The following is a 19,969-nucleotide window of genomic DNA, read 5'->3' on the forward strand; positions in this document are numbered from 1 at the left end:
GTGGGCACTCCTCTGATAGGTTGCAGCTCCTTCTGCATGAGCAGTGGTGAGCATGAGAACCAGGACTGGGGGCAGACCTGGCTGGACAGGCTATGGCAATTGCTGGCATGAGTGTGGGCTGGATAGTGGGGTTGGCTGAGCTAAGCTAGGATCCAATGCCCATTGATGTGTATGGGAGCCACAAGGGAAGTGGGACAGACTGGACCAGTCCACTGCACATACTGGCATGCAGAGGAACTAGGGCTGGGGGGGGGACCTGGTGGGAGTTATTGGGGGTCGCTCCAATTAGACTGCAGTTCCTGTTGGTGTGCCAAGTATGTGATGGGCAGTGTTGGGCTGGACCGAAACATTCATTGGTTTGCATAGGAGATGGGGCTGGGAACAGAACTGACCAGGTGACTGCAACCACCAGTGTGTGTCTGTAGGCTGATGTGGATAATGGCCTGAGCCAGACCCCCTATTGGCTGGAAAACACAGGAGTAAGTTTAGAGTCGCCTTTGGAGAGGTTTCTTTGGGGACCCCTTTAATTGGATCACTGGATTCAGAACTCCAAACAGCAAAAATCGTAGACTCTGTGGTCTGACCATGGAGTTCATGTGTCAGAACTGGGCCTCCTCAGTTGCTGAAGATGGTGCAAAGGATGGCATGTCCAGATGCTCATGGGGGACATGAAAACCAGATCATTGAGGCCTGTAGCGGACATCTAGTACCATGGATGGCAGAACAAATTGGACAGTTCTTCCAGTCAAGCTTTAACAGCAAGTATCTGGGCAAATTGAGACTCAAAGGTGGACTATGCAAGCCAATGGACCTTGGGAGGATTTCCTCAACCTTGGAGCAATGAAATCAACAGCATCTCAGAACTAACGAAACCACTCAAGCAGTACCCTTGGACCATGCTCCACATCAGAGACTCTGGAATGACGTCAGATGACCTTTCCCCATCCCCGGGGTACTGATGCGGTTAGGCTGCTGGGAGTGGCCCTTTCCCCTTCTTTCCCCACTTTCCGCAGATACAGGAAGAGAAAAGGAGATTGGAGGCAGCTGCCTCACCCGCTTTCCTACATTCCTCCACTTCCCCATTATAACTGGGGGCCCACATGTGTTAGGAGCCACAGACTTACGGGCCTTAGAGTTGGCCTACCCTGACAGCCTGTTGCATTGCAAAGCCTGCCTTGGGCAAGCAGGATATTAGGCCAGAGCATCCTGTGTGAAGCAAGCAGAACAGAACCTTCACCCTTGTTCCTGTTTCAAACAATTAGTTCCTCCCCTGTTTCAATACAGATGATTAGTTCCTCCCCTGTTTCAATGAAGATAATTACTTCCAGGAAATCCCTCCCCTTCTCCTCCTCCATATATATATATGGAGTAAAATAAAGAGCAGGAGGCACTCTTTTCCACCAAGTCCGTGTGTCCATGTATTCTTGGGCCAGCAGCCGGGCGCTAGCAGCCCAGCATTCCCAGTCCACCCTCAGGGTTTGAGCGTTGTGTCCTGCAGGTCGGAGCACACATGGGCATGCATCCCTCTCAACTATGTAAACAGCATCAAATATAAAATGAATTTGTTATCTAAAAGTTACGTTTTATGTAAATTTTTGTGCAACAATTATATATGTGTGAAATATGTGTATTTCTATGTACATGTCTATGTGTATATGCATATGTGTATATATAGTAGGGGGAGAAGGGGAAATCTCTGAGCCTAAGGCACTGTATTATGAAAAATTAAAAAAAAATTTTTTTTGAATTTTTCTATCTAGCTACAGAGACAGTTTCCATCTGCTGGTTCACTCTTCTAATAGCTGCGATAGCCAGGGCTGGGCCAGGCTGAAGCCGTAAGGGAATCTGGCATTGCAGGCAGCGTGATAACCCATTGTGCCACAGCGTCTGCCCTCAGAGGGATCTTCCTCGAATGTGGGCTGTTTGGCCACGCTGCCAGGGCAGAGCCTGTCCCTTCAGTGGCACCCACGAGGTACATCCTGGGCTGTGACCGGGACTGCTCCCCGGCTGCACGCTCCGCGAAGGGCATTAGGAGAGACATGCAGAGGGGTTATGGAGACCACGATGCAGACAGGAACACCAAGGTTGGAGATTTCGAAGAAGAGAAAGCCAGAGAGGTAGAGACGGACGCAGACGCGGGAGCGGGACGCGCGAAGACAGGCGGCGAGAGGCTGACTTCACAAACCGACCGAAGATAGAGGCGAGCGCGAGGGACGCCAAGGCCGGAGCCCGTTACAGGGGAGGAAAAGCCGCCGGGCAGCGCTGCCCAGCAGAGGGCGCCCAGGCCGCGCGGCGCCGCCGGGTGCGGGGCGCGGGGCGCCGGGCGCGGGCCGGGGGCGGGGCGCGGCGGGGGCGGGGAGGGCGCCGGGCCGCGCTCGGGCCCTCGGCCGCCTTTATAAGGCCGCGGGGGGAGGTGGCCCGGGCAGCGTCGCGCTCCCGCCACTCCGCGTCGTCGGCCGCAGCTCGCCGGTCCCGCGCCCCTCGTGCCGGGGCAGACCCTCGCCCACGAGGTCCGCGCAGGTAAGGACGTGGTCGGGCCCCGGCGAGGCGGACGAGACAGAACGGGAAGGGGCCTGTGTGCAGCCCCTGTGGGACCCTGGCCTCTGCACCCGGCTCGCGTCCTCGCGCGCATCCGCGGCTGCCTCCGGACGCGCTGGGCCGGGCTGCAGGTTGGACGGGGCGCCCGCGAGCTAAGGAACAGCGCTCGGGACCGCCCGGCACTCGTGGGGTTTCCACCTGCCGAGCTGCTCCTGGCGTCTCAGCTTCCGCGAAGCACCTGTGTCCCGTGCCTCCTGAGCCCTCTGGTCTGCCCAGCCCGAGCCTAGGCCCTCTCCTGCCCAACCCTGGCAGCCACCTCCAGGTCTAGCCACAGCCGCCAAGGGGCTGGGGTCGGGGGAGAGGGGAGCGCTCGGGGGTCTAAGGAAGTAAAGAGCCGCGGGAGGGAGGCACTGGGACCGGGGCGCGTATCGCTGTGTGTTTGGGAGCGGGGTGACCCCGAGGCCCTGGGGCAGAGCTCTGGAGCCCGCGACCCCAGCTCGGGGGGTGTGCACAGGTGAGATCGGCTGCCCAGGGCCGATCTCTGTCGTGGCAAGAAAGGGTTAAAGGCATGGGCACTGTGCGAGTGCTGGGAGCCGAGAAAAGTCCTGCCCACTCACCGCATTGTCCCTTCTGGCCGTTTTTCAACACATAATGGAGTTGGTGGAGGGGCCTCTACAAGGGGGATTGGAGTGTGGGGGTGGTGAGTCTCAACCGGGAAGGCCTCAGCACCTTGTGGCATCCCAGGGATTTACAGAAGGGGAACAGGTTTATAGAGCACTGGAGGGAGTAGTAGGGTCAGGATTTGAACCCAGGTCCCAAGCCCTGCAGCCATGACCTCCTGCCTCCTGTCCCCACTCTATTACCTGGGAGATGAGAGGCTAAGCCTCAGTTTCCCCTTCTGACCCTCCCCATCCTCAGCACTGCCTCCCTCCACCTGCAGACCTGCCGCTCTCCAGCACTCCCCCACTGTGGCTGCCTGACCCGCCCATCTCGTGCTTCTGCCTCTGCTTCAGCTACATTGAATTCTCCAAGCAGAAACCCCAGGGGAGGGGGGCTGTGTAAGGGTGAGGGAAGGATGGGGAGCGGGTTGCCAGTGTCCCTAGTGCAGGAGGGAAGCGGGACTGTGGCCCCACCTGTGAAAAGGGGTGCAGGGGCTATGGGAGGAACAACACTGAGCTGAGACCTGAGAACACAGTGCTGTCTTCATTCAGCAAGTAATTACTAAGCATCCGATTTGTGCCAAGCTTTGTTCTAGGTGCTGGGTTCCAGGGTGTAAATTAAGCAGACCTAAGCCTTCTCAGTGGGGACATTTGCATACCAGGCTCTGAAACTCCACGTCCAAGTTGACATTTCAGAGCTGAGATAAAGCAGTTCTGGGTGGGGGGAAGGATTTCAGATGCAATGCCCGGTCTGAGGGGTGGCTTGCCCTTGGCGTTCACCAGTAGAGACCTGGCTGGGGGCCCAGTGCGATGGGCCTTCTCTGCTCCCTGAAGCCGTGGGGGTTTCATGCACCTTGTGCTGGTGAGCTCTGGGTGTGATGAGCACTGGCTGCGTGTTTAGCCCATGCCTGTGCAAACCTGGACCATTAGCAGCTGTCATTGCTGCAGAAAGTGCAGCTCTAGGACCTGGTCGCTGCCCCTAGCTGGATGGGCTGGTGCAGTAGCCTCCTGCTCCATCTTCTAGACTCAGCCTGGGCTAGGAGCCTGGACAGCCCTGGAGCTGTATCCTCCGTGCCTCCTGCCCCGTACCCACCCCGATGCCTGCCCTGCCCTGCTCAGGAGCCACCCCAGCCTGTGCTGTCCTGTGACTTACATGCTCCATGTTCTCCGAGAGCTGCCGGCCCTGATCACTTTGTGAAGAAATGCTTGGGAGGAGAGCAGCCACTTGCCCAGGGACCCCTAGATGCCGCCCTGGAGAGCTGGTGGTGGGGCTCAGGTGTGCGGAATGACAGGTCTGCTGCTCATTTCCGTGTGTAGTACCCACAGGGGCAGAGCCTTGAGTCATCGCCTTGAAATCCGTCTGATGGGCTTATTAACGTAGAACCGGGCGCTCCAGGAGATGCTGGGGAGAGGGAGCAGGCTGGGCTGAGGACTAGCGTGCAGAATTGCCGTGTGGCCACAGGAATGCTGACTCAGCTTCCCAACATGACGGTGTGGTTGCCCTCCTTGGCAGCCTGAGCTGGGCTGTGCAGTGTTTTTTTTGTTTTTTTTTTTTCTTCTGGAGCTGTTGTAACTTCTAGAAGGCAGCTGGGGGCAGCAGATTGTAGGTTCGTTCCCTGTGCTGCTTTGTGACCCTGGAGAAGCCAATTTTTTCCCCCTCTGGCCTCAGTCGCTTCATCTGTAATTTGGGTTAGTAATATGTACTTTGCAGGGTTGTTAGGAGGGGTCTGCCAGCTCTGCCCTGAGCCAGCTTGACTGGTGGAGAACAGGGGGAGCTTCCTTCACCTTTACCCGGCCAGCAGAAGGCTAGGAGGGGAGTTGGATGGCCCAGCCCAGCTGTGTGCCTTGGGAAAAATCACTCTGCTCTTTCTCGGCCCTCAGCCTCATTGTGTGGTGGTGCTCAGTGCCCAAAGAACATTCAAGAATACACTCCATATTTTTCCACCTCCTTGACCACCACTCAACATATCATAATTGCTCCCAGAAAAACCCACGCTTCAAGTTTTCCATGCTTAAATTCTCAGCCTCACTGTGGCATGAAATCAATTGTTTGTATTTAAATTTGACTTCTCAAATGAAGGGGTAACATTTGAGATGAGGACAGGGGCTGAGGGAAGGAGAGGAGGGAAGAAGTTAAACCAGATGTGTTTTTGTTCACTGCAGGGTGGTGGTTAAACTGCCCATGCGCTAGCATTCTGCTCTCGGGACTCCCGTAACGGAGAGTCGGGTTTCACTGAAAATTGGAGTGCTCTCTCCGGGCTGGTGCGGACACGCCCTCCCATTATTATTATTATGACTATTATTAATTTACGTTCATCTGAGGCCTCAGAGCTCCACCCAGGGAGGAGACCTCTCTGCAGCTATGAAGTCTACAGGGGATGGCACTGCCCACTATCCCTGGAGGTCAGGGAGATGGAGGCTCCTCCGCAGGAGAAGGGACTTGCCCCCGGGGTCACCCTGCTGCTTAGGGCGCTAACTCATGGTGCTGCCTCCTGGCTCTGAGTTCTGTGGCCTTGCCCAGGCCGAGAACATGCTCACGTGCCACGGGATGCCTCTGACTGCCTGGGGCACCATTTGTGCCATTCACCCTGGTGCATCTGTTTTTGCTGAAAAGAGGTAATTGTTCGAGGGCAGACACAGGTGGCATGGGTGACTGGACAAAGAGCTTAAGCATAGGAGAGTCAAGTTGAAGTCCTTGGCCTTTGAGCCTGTGTGACATTGGGCAAGTCGCCTCCCCTCTCTGGGCCTCAGTTTCCTCTAGCCTATAGCCTAAGTGGCTGAGAAGGAGGGATTTCCCCAAGGCTTGGGGTGGGTCCGATTTCATCAGTTGCTCCTGGGATATTTATGACCCGTGGTGGGCAAGGCTGTGGTCTTTCGGTCCCAAAGTGGGTTCGCAAGGCTACAGGGCATGGGGGTGGGGGTTTGTTGACTTCTCCTGGAAGCTGAAAGCTTTAATTTAGCTGCTGGTGCTGTTAAACCAGGCGATTTTGTTTTACATAAAAATATGGGTTTCTGGCTTTGCTTGAAAGATCAGAAGATGTGGCCGTCCTGGGCCCTGTCCCTGCCTGACCACAGCAGCTGGAACTGATTAGCACTGCTCTGTCCACTTTACCACAGTCTCCACCGCACCCCACTGCCTCACCCTGGCTCACATGCTTCACTGCCATTACCTGCCTGCCTTCTGGGCTTGTAATTTCTGGGCTAGAAGCTGTGGGGCCACGTAAGTTTCGTGGGGGGAGGGGAGCTCAGACCTCATCTGAGTGACTGTGAAGCTTGGGCCAGCCCTGGGGGACACACGGGAGGGTGTGGGAAATGTGGACATCGGCCCCTGCTGCCTGCTCTGGGCCAGTCTCCGAGTCATGTTGGTCAATGGAGGGTTTGCTTCTGCTTTGAAGGCTCCAGAAAGTCGGAAGGCCTTTGTCGGAAGGATTCATGGCTGACAGCCTCCAGCCAAAGCTTAGAGAACCAAGTCTACTCCCGTGGGAACAGGCAATCCTCGGTGCATCATCCCAAAGACAGCCTAGGGCCTTGCACCTCCTGAGCAGCCCAGAAACTGCCCCTGGTGGGCAGCAGCATCCCAGGGCCATCTGGAGCCTACTTTTCCTGACAGTACCTGGTGAGAGTAAGGCTGGGAGAGGGCGATGGGCCTAGACTCCTCTCCTGGAGGCCTCTCTGGCTGAGCCTGGGAGGAGAGCTGGAGGAAGGTGGGAGCTCCTATTTCTGGGATCAAGGTCTCAGAGACCCCCTAGTGAGGGCCCGCTTCCTTCTTGCACCCTGCCTGCCTCCTTGCAGGCCTTTGCCGCTCAGGTGTAGCACTTCACCTGCCGGGTCTCAGGTTGCCTGGCAGAGCTCAGAAGGCATCTTCTGTGTTTTCCAAGTGCCACCTCTCCCAGGATCTTGCGTGCCTGGCTGCTCCGTAGGCCTTCCTGTCTCAGGCTGCCTGTCCTAGTCAGTGATGCAGTGCATCGAGGCCCCAGCCGGTGGTCACAGGCCCGAGGAGCTTTCCTGGAATCCTTGAGATCTCAGCTGTCTTTGGTTTGACCATTCTGGGTGCTGTTTCTGTCCTCTTTTATGTTTTATTCTTTTAAGGACAGGGTGACTGAGAAGGAGGGAGAGAGATCTTCCATCCCCAAAAGGCCCCAACAGCTGGGGCTGGGCCAAGCAGAAACCAGGAGCCCTGAATTCCATTCAAGTCTCCCCTGTGGCTGGCAGGAACTCAAGCGTTTGAGCCATGGTCTGTGCTCTTGTCCGGTGCATAAGCAAGGGAAGCTGGATGAGAAGCGGAGAAGGCACTTGACTCCAGGTGCAGTGATAACCAGACGTAGGAGACCAGGTGACCGCCTTACCGCTGTCCCCACCAGGACGTACTTGCCTCTGATCACACAGGAGTTAATAGCCTCCTCACTTGCAACCACTCTGGTATGTTTTTATGTTAGGTATCCCGTCCGGCCTTGCTTGCCAGGGGACTCCATCAGTTAAGGGACAAGCCAGGTCACATACTCCCCCAGCTGGGAAACAGGCGGGTAACAGACATGGGGTTTCCTCCCATTTCCAGCCCACTCAGTCAAGTGTGCTTCCTCCTCCTGGTTGCGAATGATGTGACCTGGGAGAGTTAGCTGCACTAAATGGACATTTTCCATCAGTTCTGTTGATCTCACGGAGGTGATCCAGTGGAGCTTCTCCAGTGGCAGCCAGCTGGGGGCTGGGCTCCGGTAGCTGGATGCTGGGTAAGTTTTTGTGGAAATGCAAATGCCCTACTCTGGCTTTTGTTTTGTCCCTTGCCCCATCTTAGTCATTAAGATTGACAAGGAGGCTGAGCTAAAGCCTTTGAATGACCTTATTGTGTTTCACTTCCATTGACAAAGCAGGAAGCAGAAGCTCAGAGAAGTTGAGCAGCTTTCTTAGGTCCACAGCTGGGAAGCGGAAAATAGACCAAATGCCGTTCTGGGGCTCTGGGGATCTGGCTCTCTCTGCAGGAAGTGGTAGGTGTCAGAGGGAGGGGACCCTCCACAGCACTCCTGGTGGGGCAGCTGCTTCTGTCCTCTCCTGGACACCCCTTTCCCTGGCCCAGGAAAAGGAAATGACAATCCTAGTGGGAAGATAACCAGAGGGACGTGGGGTTGAATTCCAGCCCTGCCAGTTCAAATGGTGTGACCTTGGCCAAGTTCCTTTCCTGCTCTCCAACTTGTGTGAATAAGACCACTGGGACTCTCCTAGCTCACAGTTGTTAGTCAAGTGGCACTGATGCTACCCCTCCCCTTCCCACACATATCAGACATCACTAATCAATCACTGCTCTAATTCCCTCTGAAGATCCTTCTAAGTATAGTAAGGTAACCATCAGCAACCAGCCATAGTTGGTCCCCAAGATGAAAGGGCTTCTGAGAGCCAGTTGTGTGCGTGAGGTGAGGGGATGCTGTACCAGGAGGCCCCTAACTGTGGGCTTCTGTCTTCTTTCCCCTGTCTGGGAAAGCTATTTGTCAGAGCTTGCATCTGGTGCAGGGTGGGAGGGAGGCTCTAAGCTGTGCCCCATGTTCAGTGTTAAGGGGGTTAGTCACAGCTGCTGCTTGAAGTCCCAGTGACAAGGCGGAGGCTGCCTTCAGCCCCTCCTGCAAGGAGGCAGGCTCCCCTTCCCCCAGCCTTTATAACAGTGAATGGTGGTAAGCATAGTATCGATGGGACATTGGCTTTCACTAAATATTTGTCAGGTACTGCGCTACTTTGCTAAGTGCTTTATGCACAGTTTCACTTTGGGGCCTTAAAACGGCTCATTTTTTCAGGTGAGGAAGATGACTTAGAGGTAAAAGCACTTGTGTGAGTTCTCCCAACTGGTATGGGGAGGAACTGAGACTTGAACTCACCTCCGTCCAGCCTGGTTGCCCTCCCCAGTTGTCTGAGGACAGCTAGGCTCCGTGTCTGCTTTCTCTTGGCTCTTGTCATTTCTCATTTTTTTAAGTGTTTATTTTATTCAAAAAGTGGAGCAGTGGCAGAGAGAGAGTTCTTTCATAGGCTAGTTTATTCCCCCAGATACTTGCAATAGCAAGGGTTGGGCTGGGTTGAAGCCAGGAAACCGGAAGACATAGGTCAGGACCTCCCAGGCGCTTTAGCAGGAAGCCGCATGGCAAGTAGAGGCAAGGGGAGACTTGATCCAGAAACTCCCATGTGGGATGTGGTGTGGCGTGCCAAGCAGCAGCATAACCCTCTGCTTTGTCACTCCTGCTGCACACCCCGTTTGTGACTGCAACTCCTTGGCCCGTGGACAGTGTCCTCACTGGCAGCATCTTCCGTGGACCATGTCACGTGAATTCTTTGAAGCCCTGGGTAAGTGCCATGTTTGCAGATTAGAAAATTGAAGCTCAGAGAGGGAGAGTGGTAGGTCTGGGACCATACAGTGAATACAGGTTAACCTGGCACTAGGAAATGAAGTGTCTCGCCTGTCACCTGGGCTTTGCTGGACAAATTTCCAACAGAAACAGCTAAACTTTCAGTGTTTAAAGTCATCAAAAAACCACCAGGCACTTAACACAACCTGATTAGGGGTATCCTTCATTTTGTAAAAGGGAACACAGCTTCAGAAGGCAACTTCAGTTAGGTCAAGTTCATGACAAAACCAGCACTCCAAAACCAGCTGAGGTTGGTACTCAAGCCACAGGTCGTTCCCACCCAGGTACCCTCAGCCTCTTGCGTCCTTGCTGGCCCCTGCTGTGCTGCCGCCTGGTCTTGTGGCTTCCTCTGGACCTTGCTGTGGAATCCGGGCCCTGTGCTCCTGTGGAAGTGTCTGACTTCAGGCCCCTGGAAGGCAGGATTTCCGAGTCCTCCGGCACTTCCAAAGAGGGACCTGTGCTGGGCAGGCCGTTAATGGCCTTGGAATTCCTGACAAGTGGTCTCACCTGGAGGGGCTTCCCACAGCCCAGCCCGCCTGATTGCCAAGGGGGAAAGCTAGCCTAAGGAGGCTGTGCCCTGGGGTGCTGCCCTCCCACTCCATCCGTGGCCTCTTGCTGACGATGATCATGGCGCATGCTTGGTTGACTGGAGACTGAGCAGCAGGACCAGCCAGTTTCTCTGACGGTTTCTCTGTAGGTGACGCAGCCTTTAGCTGGGTGTGAGTTCACTGAAACTGTTTTCTTGTCTTTGTTCTTCCCAGACGCGTCTCCAGTGCCAGGCAACCCTAATGTTTCCCGTGCTGCTAGTCATAGCCACCATTTGCTGAATCTGTATGTGTCAAACTCCCTTGGCGCATAGGAAGCGCCTAAGACACATACTTGTTGAATGAATGCATACTTGCTGGAAGTAACCTGTCATGCGGACAGAGGTGTGACCTCTGTGGGTCAAACAGCAGCTCCCTGGGAGGACTCACGGGAGTGGTACATATGTCAATGTGTGTTTCCCTTTTATAAATTTTAAATGTACATTCACTTTATTTGAAAAGCAGAGAGAGGGGGGAGAGATTGATCTTCCATCTACTATTTTACTCCCCAAATAGCCCTGGTCAAGACCAGGAGACCAGAACTTCATCCAGGTCTCCTCAGTGGGTGGCAGAGGTCCAAGTCTGTGAACCATCACCTGCGGCCTCCCAGTGTGCAAGTTAGCAGGCAGCCGGAATTAGAAGTGGAGCAGGGGGCCTGGCGCAGTAGCCTGGTTGCTAAAGTCCTTGCCTTGCACACACTGGGATCTCATTTGGGTGCCAGTTTGTGTCCCGGTGACCCCACTTCCCATCCAGCTCCCAGCTTGAGAAAGCAAATCAAGGATGGCCCAAAGCCTTGGGACCCTGGATCTGCATGGGAGACTTGGAAGAACTCCTGGCTCTTGGCTTTGGATCACCTCCGCTCTGGCTGTTGTGACCACTTGGGGAGTAAACCAGCAGACAGAAGATCTTCCTTTCTGACTCTCCTCCTCTCTGTACATCTAACTTTCCAGTGTAAATGAATACATCTAACAAAAAAAAAAGTAGAGCAGGGACTCAAAATAGATGATTTGAAGGATGCAGATGTTCTATCCAAGCAGCAGCTCCCCCTGTGTTTAAGATTTAAATGCAGTTTTCCACCAGCCAGGCATGACTGTAACTCTCCACCCATGCATGCTCACTGAAGCGCAGGAAGGTAAAAGCATGTGTCACCTAGGTAACAGTTGGTGTTGAGTGCCAGTATTCTAATATCTTGGACATGTGTGTTCTAAGTAGCATAATATGGAAACCAGTCACCCTACCCATCCCTTCCCCGTTGCCCCCTGGACCCCAGATCCTAGGGGTGTAACAGATAGGAATGTAGTGGTGAGTCACAGGTCATATTGCCTCCTGACTCTGAATTTGTCTCTTCACAAATGTAAAATGCCTGGTCCAGGATCCAGCACAGAGTAGGTCTAGTGATGCTCCCCCATGGAGCAGGTGGCATTTGTGCCATGTGCAGAAGCTGGCAGGAGGGAGACTAAGTGTGCAGTCATGAGTCTATCAGGAGCGCTTCTCGGAAATTGAGTGGCAGGCCTCTTCCACGTGCTCTGACTCATTCCACCTCCATGTCAGCCCCACTAGGAGGTGCCAGGGAGGGCGTTCTGGGGATGGCGTTCTTACTCAGAGATGAGAAACCAGGCTCAAAAATGCACTCAGATGCCCCATAAATGGTTAGCACCTGACAGATCTGGGCTGTGGCTCTTAGCAAGCAGCGTGGGTCACCTGGCTATTCTGCCTTCTGGAAGGTTCAGCAGGATTGCTGGTGGGCTGACTGTTGGCTGACAGGCAGTGGGTGTGTGCTGGTACCCCACATTTGGTGGGATGGAGCCCACCCCATCTCCTTGGGAAACATTCTCAGATCACACCCTGCGGCTGGGTCCGCACACAGGTTTCCCTGAAGGTCACCTGAGCTGTCTTCACCCTGCCTGGGGCAGCCTCAGCGTGTGGCAGCTGCCTAACTTCCCAGCACTGCACAGGCCTGACAGCACCAGGAATGGCAGTTCAGCCTCCAGGGAACTGCTCTGTCAGCCGCAGTCCCAGAGGCAGACACGAGGCTCAGTGAGGTTAGTAACTCACCCGGGGTCACAACTGATGATTGGTGGAGCTGAAATAGAGCCCCAACCTGGCAGGGTCTTCCCCTCTACCTCCTGCTAAGAGGATGTGTCTGCCTTGGGGATGTCAGGGCCAGAGATCAGGATCCTCATTAAAACTCAGTTTATTCACTCACAGTAGTGAGATGTGCCGTCCACTGACTTGTTCATGCAGCCCGGGGCCTGGACACATGAGCTTTTTCTCATTTGGATCTTTGAACCTCCCCAGGATGAAGGCCCCTGGACCCCTAGTTGGGCAGGTGAGGAAGGGAAGGGATTCATCTGTTGCCATGCAGCTCCTCAGTGGTTAATCCGGAACTGGCCGCCGGCAGCATGGTCCTACACTGGAGCCATCATCACTCATAAATATTAGATCAATCTCTGCAGGCCACATGTGTAAACTCTTCTTGAACCTGTTGCTTCTTCCGGAGCCAGACTTGAGGAAGGATGGGTGCGAGGCCAGAGGTGAGCAAATGGCAGGAACATAGCAGGGGTGCACCGTGTGACCCTCACATAGTCACAGTCCGTACCCTATGTGATTCCTAGGGGAAAGTGGGGTTGGGCTGAGCAGCACAGCCGGGCAGCCCCCGTGTCTCTGCACCAGGGTCAGGAGGAGGCTAGAGCAATTAGTCTGGCCACTGCTGTCACTACATCCGAATCCTCAGCGGGGAGAATTGGCAGCCCTCAATCCGGAGCTCTGGCCTCAGGCCTGACCCCCTGGGTTTCTGCCTCCTCCTTCCAGAATCTTCCCGGGATGGGCAGTCTCCCTGCTGACTTGTGCAAGAACTTTGCTCAGAAACTTCCTCCTGTGGCACTCAGGAAATGGGTTCTTTCCTTTTGGGGAGCAACCTGATTTGAATGATCAAGTGCTTTACTGTGGCTCCTGGCCAGATGTCTGTGCGGCTGCCTGCAGCCTGCTCGTCCTGCCATGCTCTCCAGTCCCCTGGGCACTACAGGAAAGGACCCTTTCTTGGTTTTGCCAGGCCAGGCTCTGCGTGACTGGTATGACAGGGGCAATGCCTGTGCTTGCCTTTGGCTCAGTTCTCCCCTTGCTGGGAGTGGTACGGGGTAGGAGGAGAGTAAGAGGTTGTTCTTGCCCCAGGAAATGTCTGTCCAGGGGCCTTTCTTTTCAGCTCACCTGCGATGCCTGCTGCTGGGCACCTGTGAGAGAGGAAGTGGAGACAGGCAGGGGGAAAGGCAGGTGTGAAGGGCATGCATTCATTCAACAAACATTTCTGTAGCCCAGCTGCATGCCTGGCCCAGTCCAGTCCAGTCGCTGGAGGTCACAGATGAATGTGGGCCCAGTTTTTGCCTTCTTGGAGCTTCTGGTTTGTGGGGAGATGGTCAGGCCCGCAGGCCCACGAGGGGTCCCAGGTGGGCATGGATGGAGGGAAGGGTAAGAGGCCACCAAACTGAGTCTTGGGCAGAGTGGCCACCAAGCCAGGTGAGGAGCAGGCAGTGTGTCTTCTTTCCTTTCTTAACCAGTATTCCCTGAGCACCCTCTCTGGGCAGATGGGGAGAGGAGAGCATTGCATGGGCAAGGACTCGGAGCTGGAGAATGAGGAGCCATGGAAGGACCTAGAGGAAGAGTATTCCAGACAGGGTAACAGCAAAGGCAAAAGCCTTGGGCGGAGAGAAGGAATCTGGGGTGAATAGGGGAGCCGGTGGGGGCCAAGAGGTGATGTCATAAAGGTGGGCAGGACCCAAAGCCTGTAGACTGGTGACTCAGAAGACAGGGAGGGTGATGGGGGTCTGCCCAGAGTTGTGAAGGGAGATGGGGGACTTCCTGTTTGTTGGAGAGCTCCTTAGAGATGAGGTTGGCTCTTGGGGACCTGCAGGTACACAGGGAATGTCAGAGAGCCAGAGAGGGAAACGCTGTGGCCAGGGTCACAAGGGGAGGTGATGGGTGGACCCAAGTCCCTTCCCCAACAACCTGTTTCTTTCCAGTGAACCCACATGGCTTCTCTGGACTCACTCAGGTGGACATTTGTTAGGCACTTACTGTTGTGTAGTTTGTCTAGTGTGGCAGTAGGAAGGTAAGGTTCCGTGACCTGGGGAGGGGTCATTCTGAGCCACGTCAGTGACTTTGACCAAGGAGCTGAACTAGAAGAAGAGGAACATGAGAGTGGTGCGGACTGGATGAGGTAGGATGCCTGGCAAGCGCTGTGAATTGGTATTTGGCACGATGTATGGGCCCTGGGGCTTGCCTATGAGGGTCGTTTATAAATGACCCCTTGTCCACTCTATTATTAGAAATAAATTTGAAGCCTACATGAACCATTCTCCAATCACACCAGGATCAGAAGTTGATAGTAGCACACCCTTCCCCACACCACCGTCTTGAATCTGGGACTTCCCAACCTCTTTCCTTTTTGGAATTAGCTATTTTTTCATTCTGATTTTAATTAACTTTTTATTAGTATAAGCATCGTATACATAGGTCTGTATCACATTTGTGATTTATTTCTAAAAAGATTTATTTATTTTTATTGGAAAGACGTATTTACAGAGAGAAGGAGATTTTTCCATCCCCTAGTTCACTCTCCAAATTGCCGCAATGGTCAGAGCTGAGCTGATTTGAAGTCAGGAGCCAGGGGCCTCTTCCAGGTCTCCCAGGTGAGCACAGAGTCCCAAGGTTTTAACCGGTCCGCTACTGCTTTCCCAGACCACATGCTGGAAGCTGGATGAGAAGTGGAGCAGCCAGGACACAAACCAGCACCCATATGGGATCCTGGCGCTTGGAGGTGGAGGATTAGCCAATTAGCCGTCATGCTGGCCCCTCATTACCTTTTTGATAAATATTTTTTAAAAGATTTGTTTATTTATTTGAATAGGTAGAGTTTTAGAGAAGAAAAGGCAGAGAGAGAGAGGGACCTCCATCTATAGATTCACTGCCCAAATGGCCACAATGCCCAGAGCTGGGCGGGCCCAAAGCTTGGACCGTCCTCTGCTGTATTCCAGGGGATGTTAGCAGGGAGCTGGATTGGAAGTGGAACAGCTGAGTCTCTAGCTGATGCTGTAAGCTCTGTACGTAGCTACTTAACCAGTTATGCCAGCCTTAATTTTTTTTTCTTATTGCACAAAACCTGCATTAATGCTAAATAAAAATGATAGTACTTGGTGTGTCAGTGTCTTATTTTTTATTATGCAGACAATGTTATAACATTTCCTCATTTAGGATAAACATATTGTAGACTATTATAAATTACTTTTTCAGTCTAAGGAAACTCTTCATAATAAATATTTAAATACTTTTAAAATTGTGTTTAAAAAGTGGTTATGTGTTTTTTTTCTTTCAATCCATTAATGTAGTTAGTTTCCTAATCTTAAACCATTCTTGCAATCCTAAGATAGCTGAACCTTGTTCAGAGTGTATGTATTTGGTGTATTCTTATAGAATTATTACATCAATTTGTATTTTCCTAGCTTTGGTACTGCAGATCTAATCACCTGAGAATTAGAGGAAGATCTCATTTTGTTCTTCCCAAAAGTTTGAGTAAATTGGGATAATTTGGTCCCTAAAGTTTGGTAGAATTCACCTATGAAAGTCATCTTGGCTTACTGTTTTTCTTTGTGTTTTAAGTACTGTTTTTTATGTATTAGTCCATTTTGGTAAGCTATGTTTTCAGGAATACAAGTGCATATTCTGTATTTTGAAGCATGTTGGCGTAAGGTAGTTTGTGGCGTTTTCTTGTCTTCCCTTCCTTGATGCGTCCTTCGTCTCCTGCTGAGCCCTGCTTTCCTTCCCCGTTAGTGTCACCACAGGCTTCTCCAGCTTTGACCTTCTCGAGTGAATCTTCCCCCTCCCTCCTGTTTGTTCATTTCTGCTTTTTACAATCTCCATTTACTTTCTTGGCTTCTTCCGTTTTGTTTTGTTTTTTCTAACTTCCCATATTGGAAACTTAGCACGTTTGTCAAAAGATTCCTTTATTTATTTGAAAGGCAGAGTGACAGAGAGGCAAAGAGCTTCTATTCACTGACTCACTCCGCCAATGGCCACAATAGCCAGGACTCGGCCAGGCCACATCTGGAAGCCTGGAACTTCATCCAGGTCTCCCGCGTGGGTGGCAGGGACCCAAGTACTTTCTTAGGAACAGTAACAGGCAGCTGGGTAGGAAGTGGAGCAGCCAGTACTCAAAACTGGCACTTGATACATGATGCCAGCATGGCAGGCAGCAGCTTAACCGAGCCACCCCAACTCCAGCCCCTAGCTCATTCATTTTTAACCTTTATTTGTTGTGTTACACAATTTTTGGCATGTTGTGTTTTTATAATCATGCAGTTCTAAGTAACTTTGAATTTCCCCTATGGCTTCTCTTTGATCCATGAGTTATTTAGGGATGTTTTTTAATTTCTAAGGGTATGAGTAATTATTTGTCCCAAGCTCTAACTGAATTGCATTGTGGCCACAGCCTGTGGGTTATGTGAAAACCTCTTATTTGAAATGTGAGCCTTACTTTAAGGCCTGGTATGGGACCAAGTTTTCAAATGTTTGAATGTTCCCAAAAAGAATGCGTAGCTGCACACTTTCTGCCATGCTCCATTTTAAATCTCAAGTTTGTCCTGATTTTTCTCTTAATTCACTGTTTTATTACCAAAAAAAAAAAGGGGGGGGGAGTTATCTGTGGCTTCTCACTAGAGACAATTTTGGCGTTTTCTCATCCCTTGGCCTGTTCCTCCCCTCAATTTTCATACCTTTCAGCCACCTACACCCTGGCCCCTGACATACGTTATAATCATCTCGATCTTTCAGTCGGAGTTATTGCAGATAGAGAGTAGTACATGTTCTGGTTCTTTCCTTTGATCTTGGATTTTACATTTTGTGAAAACTATACTTAGTTTTTTGTTTGTTTCTTTTTTTTTTTTTAACATTTATCTATTTTTATTGGAAAGGCAGATATACAGAGAGGAGGAGAGACAGAGAGGAAGATCTTCCCTCCAATGGTTCACTCCTCAAGCGGCTGCAACTGCTGGAGTTGAGCCAATTCGAAGCCAGGAGCCAGGAGCTCTTCCGGGTCTCCCATGCTGGTGCAGGGTCCCAACATTTTGAGCCATCCTCGACTGCTTTCCCAGGCCATGAGCAGGGAGCTGGATGGAAAGCAGGGCAGCCAGGATTAGAACAAGTGCCCATAGGGGATCCCGGTGCGTTCAAGGTGAGGACTTTAGCTGCTAGGCTACCACTTTAGGCCCTAAACATAGGTTTTGTGTCTTCACATGTTGACCTTGCCTGTGGACCCTGTTTGTATTGCGTTATTCTTTCAAAAATACATTATTTTTGAACTAACATGGAGTATCTCTCTCTCTCTCTCTTTTTTTTTTTTTTTACAAACCTGAACCTTTGAATTCTGTGACTTTTATTAATCCTTAACATTTGAAGGTCAGTTTAGCTGGATATAAAATTCTTGGTTTAACTTTTTTTCCTTTGATTCTTGGGAAATTTGTTTTAAAAAATAATTGTTTTATTTGAAAGGCAGAGTTACAGAGAGAAAGGGGTAGAAAAAGAATGAATCGTCCGCTGGTTCGTTCTGCAGATGGCCACAACAGCCAGGGTCTTCGCCCATGCAGAGGTCAGGATCCTGGAGTTCTGTTCAGGTCTCCCACATGGCTGAAAGGGGTCCCAAAACTTGGGCCATCTTCCACTGCTTTCTCAGGCACATTAGCAGGGAGCTGGAAACAGAAGTGGAATAGCTGGGACTTGAACCAGTGCCCATATGGGATGCAAACGTTGCAGGCAGGGCAGTTCAATTCAGTGTGAAATATTGCTTCTACAAAAGATCTGATTTTTCTCTAGACTTAGAGTATGTTGTTACCTTTTAACCTTCACTTCAGTGTTGGTGGTTGTCCCAGTAGCTGGAGGAGGGCGGGGCTTGCTTGGAGCCCAGCCTGGAACCAGGGAATTCTGGCGGTGGGCGCTGAGCCAGTGAAATCACTGCTCCACCAATGAAGGGCCAAAGCGATCCCATTTCAGCTTCCCCGTCAGGTGGGGTTTAAAAAGCCCCTTGCACATCTTCCTGGCTCTTCTTCCTCCTCTGCAGCCCACTCCTTCCCGTCTGTCTTTCTGCTGCATGTTGAAGGGAAGCCTGTGACCGTGGTTCCCTGGAATAAAGGCCACTTACATTTTTTTTATAGATTTGGCTGAGGTATTCTTTCTCTGGTGGCCGGTGACTCTTGCAAATGTATCTCAGTTTGAGTTTTTCCTTCTCTTCTTTTTGATATATTATCCAATCTTTTAAACTGATATCTCTCCATTTTGTTTAGTTCCCAAAATCATCATCATTATTTCTTCAAGTGTCTCCTCCCTCAATATTTCTTTTCCCGGACTCCGGTTTTAAGAAGGGTTTATTTATGTGATGAAAGGCTGAATTAGAGAGAGAGGCAGACGCAAAGTAAGATCTTCCTTCACTCCCCAGGTTCACTCCCCAGGTGGGCACAGTAACGGCCAGTACTGGGCCAGGCTGAAGCCAGGAGCTCCATGGAGGTCTCCTGCATGGGTGCCAGGGGCCCAGGTGCTTGGAACATCCTCTCCTGCCTTCCCAGACACAGTAGCAGGGAGCTGGATTGGAAGTGAAACACTGGGACATGAACTGACCCCCATATGGGATGCTGGCATTGCAGGAAACAGCGTTACTTGCTGTCCTGTCCCATAACACGTGCCCCCAGAAGTTATCTACACACTGCCGTGTACTTTTTTGTTTCTCTCTCTTAATTAAAATTTTCTTTCACAGAATAAAATAAACAGATCTTAAGTGTTCAACTTAATGAACTTCCCCAGATGTTTATACATATCCTTGTAACTGACCACAAAGATTTTAAAATAATCGTTGCCATTCATACCCTCTAAGCCCATCTTTCATGTCTCTTGCTGGCCAATTTTGCCCCCCAAAGGTTAACTCTTATTGTGATTTTATTTATCTATTTATTTTGCTGTGAGTTTGAGGAGTTTCCCATCGTTTCATGGGAGTGGAGTTCGGAGTATGAGCTCTTGAATCTGGATCTTCTCCCTTCAGCAGGAGACTGAAATTGGAAGTAATACCAGGTCTTAAACACAAGCACTCCCGCAGGGGGTGTGGGCCTTTAACCACGTGCCAAATGCCTGCCCCTGTCTTTGCATTTCTTTCTTCTTTTTTTCTTAAGGTTTATTTTATTTATATTGGAAAGTCAGATATACAGAGAGGAAAGACAGAGAGGAAGATCTTCCATCTGTTGCTTCACTCCCCAAGTGAGCGCAATGGCCAGAGCTGAGCCAATCCGAAGCCAGGAGCCGCTTTCTGGGTCTCCCACGGGGTACAAGGTCCCAAGGACTTGCGCCATCCTCAACTGCTTTCCTAGGCCACAAGCAGGGAGCTGGATGGGAAGTAGGGCCACCAGGATTAAAACTGATGCCCATATGGGATTCCGGCAGGTTCAAGGTGAGGACTTTAGCCGCTAGGCTACTGCACCAGGCCCTATCTTTGCATTTCTTTTTCTTTTTTTTTTTTTCTCTTTATATGTGTGCCATTTTATTATTTGCTTTTTGGTTGGTTTCTCTGATTTTTTTGTTTTAAAATATTTTTAAAAATAATGCTTACATGATTGATCAGGGTGGGAAGGATCGAGGTTTAAGGAAAATTAGGTGAATTCGTTGCTTCCGAATTTACTATTTTGGGCCCGGCATGATAGCATAATGGTTAAAGCCCTGCTTCTCATCCAGCTCCCTGCTAGTGGTCTAGGAAAGCAGTCGAGGATGGCTCAAAGAG

The 19,969-nt window shown here is 51.5% G+C and overlaps 1 protein-coding gene across 1 annotated transcript in view; it reads left to right on the forward strand.

Annotated features, from left to right (window-relative positions):
• Positions 1 to 2,417: 2,417 nt before the first annotated feature.
• Positions 2,418 to 19,969, forward strand: part of ALPL (alkaline phosphatase, biomineralization associated) — a 53,194-nt gene continuing 35,642 nt past the window's right edge. Inside the window, exon 1 of the mRNA XM_040988042.1 lies at positions 2,418 to 2,520. The gene's annotated coding sequence lies outside the window, so the exon portion shown is untranslated. The remainder of the gene's footprint in view (positions 2,521 to 19,969) is intronic.

This window comes from Ochotona curzoniae, unplaced genomic scaffold (assembly GCF_017591425.1).
Source record: "Ochotona curzoniae isolate NIBS_2020 unplaced genomic scaffold, NIBS_Ocur_1.0 contig_4792, whole genome shotgun sequence".
Taxonomy (NCBI): Eukaryota; Metazoa; Chordata; class Mammalia; order Lagomorpha; family Ochotonidae; genus Ochotona; species Ochotona curzoniae.